The sequence below is a fragment of the Eumetopias jubatus genome, unplaced genomic scaffold, assembly GCF_037043125.1.
Source record: "Eumetopias jubatus isolate StellerSeaLion01/CBP00866 unplaced genomic scaffold, mEumJub1_p1.0 scaffold_112, whole genome shotgun sequence".
Lineage (NCBI taxonomy): Eukaryota > Metazoa > Chordata > Mammalia > Carnivora > Otariidae > Eumetopias > Eumetopias jubatus.
Window position 1 is genome coordinate 391,411 of NW_028274918.1, and position 11,421 is coordinate 402,831.

General features: G+C 37.4%; 1 pseudogene; it reads left to right on the top strand.

Moving 5' to 3' along the window:
- The first annotated feature begins 4,070 nt into the window (after window positions 1-4,070).
- On the top strand, window positions 4,071-9,524 carry LOC148161612 (heat shock transcription factor, Y-linked-like; annotated as a pseudogene).
- Window positions 9,525-11,421: the final 1,897 nt, after the last annotated feature.

Below are 11,421 nucleotides of genomic sequence, written 5' to 3' on the forward strand. Positions count from 1 at the left end.
TATCCTACTTAAATGGTCTATCCAACAAGACGATCTAACAATTGTAAAAATCTATGCCCCCAACATGGAGCAGCCAATTATATATGGAAATTAATAACAAAAGCAAAGAAACACATTGACAGCTATACAATAATAGTGGAAGACGTTATCACCCGCTGACTGAAATGGACAGATCATCTAGGCAAAAGATCAATAAGCATATAAGGCCTTTAAATGAAACACTGGATGAAATGGACTTCACAGATATATTCAGAACATTCCAACCCAAAGCAATGGAATACACATTCTTCTTTAGTGCACATGGAACATTTTCCAGAATTGATCACATCCTAGGTCACAAATCAAGTCTCAAATGGAACCAAAAGATTGGGATAATTCCCTGCATATTTTCGGACAAGAATCATTTGAAACTAGCACTCAATCACAAGAGGAAAGTCGGAAAGAACTCAAATACATGGAACCTAAAGAGCATCCTAATAAAGAATGAATGGGTCAACCAGGCAAATAAAGAAGAATTAAGAAAATTCATGGAAACCAATGAAAATGAAAACACAACTGTTCAGAATCTTTGGGATACAGGAAAGGCAGTCCTGAGAGGAAAGTAGATAACAATACAAGCCTTTCTCAAGAAACAAGAAAAGTCTCAAATACACAACCTAACCCTACACCTAAAGGAGCTGGAGAAAGAACAGCAAATAAAGCCTAAACCCAGCAGGAGAAGAGAAATCATAAAGATCAGAGCAGAAATCAATGAACTAGAAACCAAAATAACAGTAGAACAGATCAACGAAACTAGGAGCTGGTTCTTTGAAATAATGAACAAGATTGATAAACCCCTGGCCAGAAGTATCAAAAAGAGAAGAGAAATGATCCAAATCAACAAAATTATGAATGAAAGAGGAGAGATCACAACCAACAACAAAGAAATACAATTATAAGTACATATTATGAGCAACTCTATGCCAGCAAATTAGATAACCTGGAAGAAATGGGTGCCTTCCTAGAGATGTATCAACTACCAAAATTGAACCAGCAAGAAATAGAAAACCTGAACAGACCTATAACCATAAGGAAATTGAAACATTCATCAAAAATCTCCCAACAAACAAAAGCCCAGTGCCAGATGTCTTCCCAGGGGAATTCTATCGGACATTTAAAGAAGAATTAATACCTAATCTTCTGAAACTGTTCCAAAATATAGAAATGGAAGGAAAACGTCCAAACTCATTCTGTGAGGCCACCATTACCTTGATCCCCAAACCAGACAAAGACCCCATCAAAAAAGAATTACAGACCAATATCCTTGAAGAACATCGATGCAAAAATTCTCACCAAAATACTAGCCAATAGGATCCAACATTACAATAAAAGAATTATTCACCATGACCAAGTGGAATTTATCCCTGGGATGCAAGGATGGTTCAACATCTGCAAATCAATCAATGTGATACAATACATTAACAAAAAAAAGAACAAGAATCCCATGATCCTCTCAAAAGTTGCAGAAAAAGCATTTGACAAAGTACAGCATCCCTTCTTCATCAAAACTCTTCAGAGTATAGGGATAGAGGGTACATACCTCAATATCATAACAGCCATCTATGAAAAACCTACAGCGAATATCATTCTCAATGGGGAAAAGCTGAGAGCTTTTCCCCTAAGGTCAGGAACGCGGCAGGGATGTCCACTATCACCATTGCTATTCAACATAGTATTAGAAGTCCTAGCCACAGCAATCAGACAACAAAATGTAATCAAAGGCATCCAAACTGGCAAAGAGGAAGTCAAACTCTCCCTCTTTGCAGATGATATGATACCGTATGTGGAACACCCAAAAGACTCCACTGCAAAACTGCTAGAACTCATACAGGAATTCAGTAAGGTAGCAGGATATAAAATCAATGCACAGAAATCAGTGGCATTCCTATACACCAACAACAAGACAGAAGAGAGACAAATCAAGGAGTCGATCCCATTTACAATGGCAACCAAAACCATAAGATAACTAGGAATAAATTTAACCAAAGAGGCAAAGGATCTGTACCCAGAAAACTATAAAATACTCATGATAGAAATTGAAGAAGACACAAAGAAATGGAAAAACGTTCCATGCTCATCGATTGGAAGAACCAACATTGGGAAGATGCCACTGCTACCTAGAGCAATCTACACATTCAATGCAATCCCCATCAAAATACCATCCACTTTTTTCAAATAAATGGAACAAATAATCCTAAAATTTGTATGGAACCAAAGAGACCCCGAATAGCGAGAGGAATTTTGAAAAAGAAAAGCAGAGCTGGCCGCATCACATTTCCAGACTTCCAGCTCTATTACAAAGCTGTCATCATCAAGACAGTATGGTACTGGCACAAAAACAAACACATAGATCAATGGAACAGAGGAGAGAGCCCAGAAATGGACCCTCAACTCTATGGTCAACTCATCTTTGACAAGCAGGAAAGAATATCCAATGGCAAAAAGACAGTCTCTTCAGCAGATGGTGTTGGGGAAATTGGACAGCCACATGCAGAAGAATGAAACCGGACAATTTCCTTACACCACACACAAAAACAGACTCCAAATGGTTGAAAGACCAAAATGTGAGACAGGAGTCCATCAAAATCCTAACAAAGGTAGCAACCACTTCCACCTCAGCCACAGCAACTTCTTCCTAGAAACATCTCCAAAGGCAAGGGAAGCAAGGACAAAAATGCGATATTGAGATTTCATCAAGATAAAAAGCTTTTGCACAGCCAAAGAAACAGTCCACAAAACCAAAAGATAGCCAACAGAATGGGAGAAAATATTTGCAAATTATATATCAGATAAAGGGCTAGTATCCAAAATCTATAAAGAACTTATCAAACTCAAAACCCAAAGAGCAAATAATCCAATCAAGAATTGGGCAGAATACATGAATAGACATTTTTACAAAGAAGACATCCAAATGGCCAACAGACACTTGAAAAAGTGCTCAACATGCTCGGCATCAGGGAAATCCAAATCAAAACCTCAATGAAATACCACCTCTCACCAATCCGAATGGGTAAAATTAAAAAGTCAGGAAACAATAGATGTTGGCGTGGATGCGGAGAAAGGGGAACCCTCCTACACTGTTGGTGGGAATGCAAGCTGGTGCAACCCCTCTGGAAAACAGTATGGAGGTTCCTCAAAAAGTTGAAAATAGAGCTACCATTCGATCCAGCAATTGCACTCCTGGGTATTTACCCCAAAGATACAAATGTAGGGATCCGAAGGGGTACGTGCACCCCGATGTTTATAGCAGCAATGTCCACAATAGCCAAACTGTGGAAAGAGCCAAGATGTCCATCGACAGATGAATGGCTAAAGAAGAGGTGGTATATATACACAATGGAATATTATGCAGCCATCAAAAGGAATGAGATCTTGCCATTTGCAATGATGTGGATGGAACTGGAGGGTGTTATGCTTAGTGAAATAAGTCAATCAGAGAAAGACATGTATCATATGACCTCACTGATATGAGGAATTCTTAAACTCAGGAAAAAAACTGAGGGTTGCCGGAGTGGTGGGGGGTGGGAAGGATGAGGTGGCTGGGTTATAGACATTGGGTAGGGTATATGCTATGGTGAGCGCTGTGAATTGTGCAAGACTGTTGAATCACAGATCTGTACTTCTGACACAAATAATGCAACATATGTTAAGAAAAAAATAAAAAGAAGAAGATAGCAGGAGGAGAAGAATGAATGTGAGTAAGTCGGAGGGGGAGACGAAACATGAGAGACGATGGACTCTGAAAAACAAACTGAGGGTTCTAGAGGGGAGGGGGGTAGGGGGATGGTTTAGGCTGGTGATGGGTATTAAGGAGGGCACGTTCTGCGTGGAGCACTGGGTGTTATGCACAAACAATGAATCATGGAACACTACATCAAAAACTAATGATGTAATGTATGGTCATTAACATAAAAATAATTTTTTTAAAAAAAGATCGCAAAGACAGAAAACTTATTCTTCAATATAGCTAAGAAGATACAATCTATTCTATTCCTGTTTTCTGAATAAAATGGCTCATTTCTTTTATCTTTATGGAGGTAAGGTTTAAAATTTAGAGTCAGATGACATTTGAATTAGGCCGTCTTTCCCTAAATCCCCAAACTCTCCTTTTCCTACTTGATGAAACTTTTCTACATTTAATGTGATTTCTGCTTTCTGTTCCTCCCATTAACTCGCTGTTTTCTCTACATATACACCCCTTTTTTGTAGCCATAAATAATCACTAGGCACTCCCAAAAAATTGCATGTGGATAATTAACAAAATGCCCTTAAATATAAATACACATCTTTACAATTTTGCAACCAAAAATATTTGAATAAAATAATTGTACAAATTCAGGAACCTGCATCTGTAGGGAGTGTCTTTTTCTTTAAGATTTATTTTACTTACTTACTTACTTACTTACTTACTTACTTATTTATTTGAGAGAGAGAGTTTGCACAAGTGGTGGAGCGGGGAAGGCGGGTAGGGACAGCATCTGAAGCAGACTCACAGCTGGGTGCGGAGCCTGAGTTGAGACTTGATTTCATGATCCTGACGTCATGTCCTGAGCTAAAACCAGGAGTTGGATGCTTAACCAAAAAAGCCACCCTGGAGGGAGTATCTTTTTATCTTCATGAAATACTTACTGATGTGAAAATTTTTATTACTTCCTGTTAATTCATACAATTCTTGTTTAAAAAGTATATTTACCTAAGATATCCTCCTAATGTTGGTATCTCTTTCTGAGGCATGATAAAATATGGCCATTGGAAAATAATTCATTGCTTCTACACATATTGAAAAGACAAAGCAGTCACAATATTATACCATGAATCTACAGAATTTCTTACTGTAGGTGGAGTATGGTTATTCCTAGACAGAAAAAGGAACTTTTCACTCAATATTAAGATTGCCTTACAAATGTACATTCAGTTGGTTGGGCACAAAATTTACCACACATAATGCTTTTGTATAAATACGTTGACTGTTGCAATAAAAGCAATTTTCCCGAGACGCATAGAAATGGATTTTATTTATAACACTGTCAAGTTATTTTTCATCTCCGACTCTTTAGGATCTCATTCATGGTTGATCTCTTGACATCTCTTAAAAACTTTTACTTCCTGACTAACTAACAGGTATTTACAGACATATCAAACAAAATCATATTTATTCCACTAATATGAATATGAAATATATTTGATAGTATTTAACACAGAATACTTACATAAGAGACACAGATAAGTTAACTTTATATTCAGAAACCTAATTACATTTTAGGTCAGTAATAACAACAGATTCGGCCCAATGTTAAAAAATTGAGGCCAAATAAACTTTATGTAAAAATAACCATGTCAAAATATAAAATTCAAGGGCAATTGTATCTTTGTAATATTGTATCACATTACCTAATTCTTTAATATTTTCAACACCTTAGGAAAAAATCCTTTAAACATAACTTTCCTTCCCCTCTGACCTGGCCCAGGACAACCAGTAATTTGTGGTCTCAATGACTTTCCTTATATACAGGTTACACAGATTTAAGTTCCAAATCATCAGGGCTTTTTAAATCTTTTGTTTTACTCATTTTTGGCAGTTTTCATTTACTAGCTTTTATATTATTGGCACCAACCTAGTAAGAGTGTGTTTAGAAGAAGGAAATGATTTTATATCAGGGGCTAAATATAATTACGTATTTATTTCTTTAAAAAATTTTTTTAAAAAGTAGATTTTGTACATACTATTTGTTTGGCCACTGTCTACATAACTTTTATTTTAAGTACTTTATTTTAACCAAATGAATTTCAAAAGTAAATACTGGGCTTCAATTGCTAGGAAACAGGCATCTTGTGATGTCTCAGCTACTCAGGTGGTGGATCATTGGGATGGTTTGGATAGTTTATTGTGTAGGTCAGCCAGGGCGGCATTTAAAGCTGCAGTGTTCAAAACCATGCAGATCAGAAACATAGCTGAAAGAAAACTTATTTGAGACGGCACATGATTCTTCAGAAATTCAAGATGATTCTCCTAAAGATGAATCAACTGGTTCCGCAGCCTCCATTAGCGCTCCTTTGTGTGATCACACATTCACTGGAGATGTGGACCTGAGGTCTATGATTGAAGAAAACGTTTTTCAGACCTTGTCAGGAGGATTCTTGATAAAAAGACCACGTTACACATTCTGTGTCTCTGAACTAGATGAAGATAATGATTTCCTTTGACCTTTCACAGGAAGCTTCGGAAAATAGTTGAAAATGATCAATTCAAGTCAATTCGGTGGGATGAGAAGGGAACTTCTATAGTGATTGATGAGGAACTCTTCAAGAAAGAAGTTTTGGAGAGAAAGGTTCCTTTCAGAATATTAGAAACTGGAAGTATGAAGAGTTTGTTCACCAGATTAATCTTTATGGATTTAGTAAAATGCCACAGAGTTTTCAAAGTTCTCCTTCTCTGGCTGACTTTCTAGCAGAGAAAAAAGAAGTTTCTGTTTTAAGCAAGGTATTCAAAATATGTTATGACTTATATACAAAATTTATAAGATTTTACCTTGAATGGCAATAAATAGATTCCTATATATAGGCTAAAGTCAGATTTTTAAATTTTAATATTTTTCTAAAAATTAAGGCCAGCTTAGGCATGAAACATTCAGGGTTATTAAAATTTTGGTAGTATCTTTGACACTTACCGATGAACTTCAATTTAAATAAGGTCCTGAAGCCACTTAAAGTGCTATTCACTGTTATTTGTAAATATATAACACAGTTTCACGAAACGTAATTAAATAAATAATTAAATTATTCTTCACTGGAAATTTTCTTTCTAGAGTACCTCACAGTTATGTACACTACAGATAATGAGTTTGACTTAAGGAAACTAGCATCACTAGTTATCACTGCATGCACTGATTTTTAGTTTCCAGTTTCTTGGCCATTATGCAACCTGGCTATTCTGGTTAATGCCACTATTAAGGCTTTTTTCTGTTCTGTTTCATCAAAATATAGGATTATTTCTCTGCCCGACATAATATCTTCTCCATCTTCTGCTTTGACAAGTCATCCCCTGAGAGAATTTGCTACATACTTACTAGCTCTGTGTCTATGGTGGAATCCTAACTAGTGTGCATTAAATGTCAAAATTCATTCCCTTGGCCTCTGAGATCACTGGAATTGGGATGAAATACAGACCTGAACAACACATTCTTGTCATCCTACTGCATCAACACATATTTTCAAACTGTGTCTACACAGTGAAAATTTGCAATCATTACTCTATAAGGAATCCTGAATTCCTCCTGGAATTTCATGAGAATACCATGATCATCTATGCACATATGCCTTTAATCACAATTATTAGTTCTCAGATGTGTAATTATAGAGAAGATAGTTTAACAACATGGTTAAATGCTATACATAAATGTTTCCCTTTTTTGGGGGTCAACAGTTGTTTTTTGATTTTATTATGATATGTTAGTCACCATACAATTCATCACTAGTTTTGATGTGGTGATTCATGATCCATTGTCTGCATATAACACCCACTGCACCGTGCAGTATATGCTCTCCTTAATACCCGTCACTGGGCTAAGCAATCACCACTGTCCTCTAAAGTCCTGTTTGTTTCTCAGAGTCCGTATTCTCTCATGGTTCATCTTCCCTCTGATCACCCCCCCTTCATTTTTCCCTTCCTCTCCTAATGCATATGGCCCTTGTTTTCACTACATCTGTGTCTGTGGGGAAAATACCTAGGAGTGCAATTCCTGGGTCATAGGGTAGCTCTATTTTTAAAATTGTGAGGAAGTTCCACACTGTTTTCCAAAGTAGTTGTACCAACTTGCATTCATACACAGTGTAAGAGGGTTCCGCTTTCTCCTCAACCTCTCCAACATTTGTTGTTTCTTTCCCTGTCCATTTTTGCCATTCTAACTGGTGTAATGTGGTATGTCAATGCGGTTTTGCTTTCAATTTCCCTGATGGTTAATGATGATGAACATTTTTGCATGTGTCTGTTAGCCATTTGTATGTTCTCTTCAGAGAAGTGTCTTTTCATAATTCTGGCCACTTTTTGACTTGATTATTTGTTTTTTGAGTGTTGAGTTTGAGAAGTTCTTTATAGATCTTGGATACCAGCCCTTTAACTGGAGTACCTTTGCAAATATCTTCTCCCATTCTGTGAGTTGCCTCTTTGTTTTGTTGACTCTTTCCTTTGCTGTGCCAGAAGCTTTTTCTCTTGATGCAGTCCCTAACGCTCTTTTTTGCTTTTGTTTCACTAGCTTTTGGAGATGTATCTTGACAGAAGTTGCTCTGGGTGATATTAAAGAGGTTATTGCCTATGGTCTCCTCTAGGGGTCCTCTCTGCCTCTAGGATGCGAATTTTTGTTTCATTCCTCAGATTAGGGAAGTTCTCAGCTCAAATTTGCTCAAAAACAATTTTAGTCCTCTCCCTCTCTCCACTCCTTCTGGGATTCCAATTATTCTGACTTTGGAAAGCTTCATGGTGTCACTTATTTCTCTGAATCTATTTTCATGGATTCTGGGTTGTTTTTCCCTGGCCTCCTCTTTTCCCTTTTTATCTATTATATTGTTTTCCAGTTTGCTTATTCATTCTTCTGCCTCACTTACCCTAGCTGTTAGATTATCTAGATTGGATAAGATCTCATTGATAGCATTTTTAAGTTCTGCGAATTCAGTTTTCATTTCTGCCCTTAGAGATTCTATGTTACCCTTGATTGATTTCTCCATTCTAGCCATTGTCTTCACAATTGCTACCCCGAATTCTGTCTCCGAAATTTGGTTATATCTGCATCCATTTGTAAATCTGCACCATAAGTCATAATCTCTGAGTCTTTTCTATTTGAGAGGTTCCTCCTCCTAGTCATTCCGTTGATGGATGTTTGAGGGAAAGTAAAGAGTCCAAACTATTACCAGAATCCAAGCAAGATGCACCTGTTTTCTTGGGACCTTAGGATTGAAGACCTCTTGTTTTCCCAGCCTGTCTTCCTGGGGAGGGACCTGCATTGCTGTTACTCACACAAACCTGTTTGGGCAGAGTTGCACTGACCACTGTGGTGGGGGATGGGCTCAGCGGGAATCACTTTTAGGGGCTTTTGTTCTCTGGCGGCTTTCCCTGGAGGCTTTCCACATCTCTCCCCCAAGTCAGAGCAGAAGAGAACATTTCCAACCCTCTGCCTCATGGCAGAGAGACCACAGTCAGTTCTTCAGTGAACTCCCCAGGCCATACATCACTGTTTCTGTCTGTGTTGCTATAAACTGCAGGGTCCTGGGTTGTGCAGCCCTCTGCAGCGCCCCTAGTCCTACCTCCAGGTCGGAGCATATCTCTACCCTTTGTGCTTCTAAAACAGCCGGCTGTTCCCAGTTCCCAGGAGAGACCCCACTGCTCAGGGTTTCTGCCCAGGGGCTGTCCTAAAGTCCATTCCCAGCCGCTACTGGTCTGCGAGGCTCTGCCCCGTCCCCAGCGCATGAGGCTGTCGCACACCAGAGTGTAGGATCCCCATGGCCAGGCAGCTTCCTGCTGCCATTTATCCTTCAATATCTGCCCGCCAAATCAGGGCTTCCCGCTTAGTACCTAAAAACCAACGGCCTGCGATATTCTGTTCATACAGATCCAGATCTTCTTACATCTCAATCTGGTTTCGTAGGTGCTCAGAGTGGTCTGGTAGATATCCAGCTCAATTCCGGGGACCAGTTGAAATAGGGTCCCCTAGCCCTCTGCCATCGTTCCTCTCCTATCAAGTGCTGAATCTTGATCTCAACTCAGCTCTTGATCTCAGGGTCCTGAGTTCAAGCCCTAGAATGCATCTCTTATAGAAAGCATAAATTTGGATTACAGTTTTTCCATTATTGCAAATAATGTATTTTAAGTACTCTGATTCATGTACATTAATTTTATTTTATTTTAATTTATATATTCATTTTTTAATTGTTAATGATCTTTTTATTTACTAAAACCCAAGCACCAGCCAGAGCGTGTATGTCTTCTCTCCATATAGTCACACACATTAATTATTATATTAATTTCATCTGTTGAAGAAATCTCTCCTCAGGGTCTACTCCAGAGACCTCTAACTTACTATATAGTCTTTAATGGCCACTCTCTGGACTTGGTATTGAACTATGATCTTGAGGTCTCTTTCATTACCTTGGGGATTGCTTTTGCCTCTGACTTCACTTGTGTTTCCCAGTTCCTGATTTGATGTCTTCTTCCTTTTCCAATACTGCCTTGTGTTTTTGACCATTGTTCAGTAGCTTCCCAGAAAAGGGTGCACGAGTGATAATTTTTTTTTGAAACTTTGAATGAACATATTTTTGTTCTGTTGATGGTTTGGCTGGTTATAGAATTCTAAATACTTTGAAATTTCTTAATGATGTGGCTTTGGATAGATTTTTTTTTTCACCTGTAGTTGGGGTACTGCTTGGAAACTTTCAATCTGAAAACTTACCTTCTGGGACATTAAAAATATATATACTTTGATGATTTCCTTCTCTTTAAATTCTGTTTTCTTCTGGAACATTTAGGATTATGTTGAAATTTCTGGATTAGTACTCTAATTTTCTAATCTCTTGTCTCTCTATGTGTTTTTGCTTTACCTCCTGTGATTTTATCTTAATTTAATTTTCCAACTTTTCTCTCTAGCTTTTCCAGTTCTGACCATGCTTTTAATTTCCAAAAGCTATTTTTATTTTTTGAATGATTCTTATATACCACAACTTCTTTATCCATTTATCTGTTGATGGACAGTTCTTTTGTTTCAACATCCTGGCTATTGTAAATAAATGATACTGATGTGAACATGGGGTTGCAGTTATCTCTTTGACATAGGGTGTTATTTTCCTTTGGTTATATTCAGAGAAGTGGAATTACTGGATCATATGGTAGTTCTATTTTTATATATTTCAGGAACCTCTATATTATTTTCCATAGTAGCTGCACATTTTTACATTCACACCAACATTCCAAATGGTTCCAATTTCTACATATTCTCTGCAGCAATTACGTCTTGTTTTTTTGATGATGGCCATCTTAGTAGATATGAGGTGACATCTCATTCTGGTCTTGAATGACATTTCCCTTATCATTAGTGATGTTGAGCGTCTTTTCACGTACCAGTTGTTTATCGGTATGTCTTCATTTTTTCTTTAAAAAAATTTATTGTTATGTTAATCACCATGCATTCTATCGTTAGTTTTTTTCTTTTTTATTGTTATGTTAATCACCATATATTACATCATTAGCTTTTGATGTAGTGTTCCAAGATTATTCATTGTTTGTGCATAACACCCATACTCCATGCAGAAAGTGCCCTCTTTTTATTTATTTATTTATTTATTTATTTATTTATTTATTTATTTATTTATTTGAGAGAGAGAGAATGAGAGATAGAG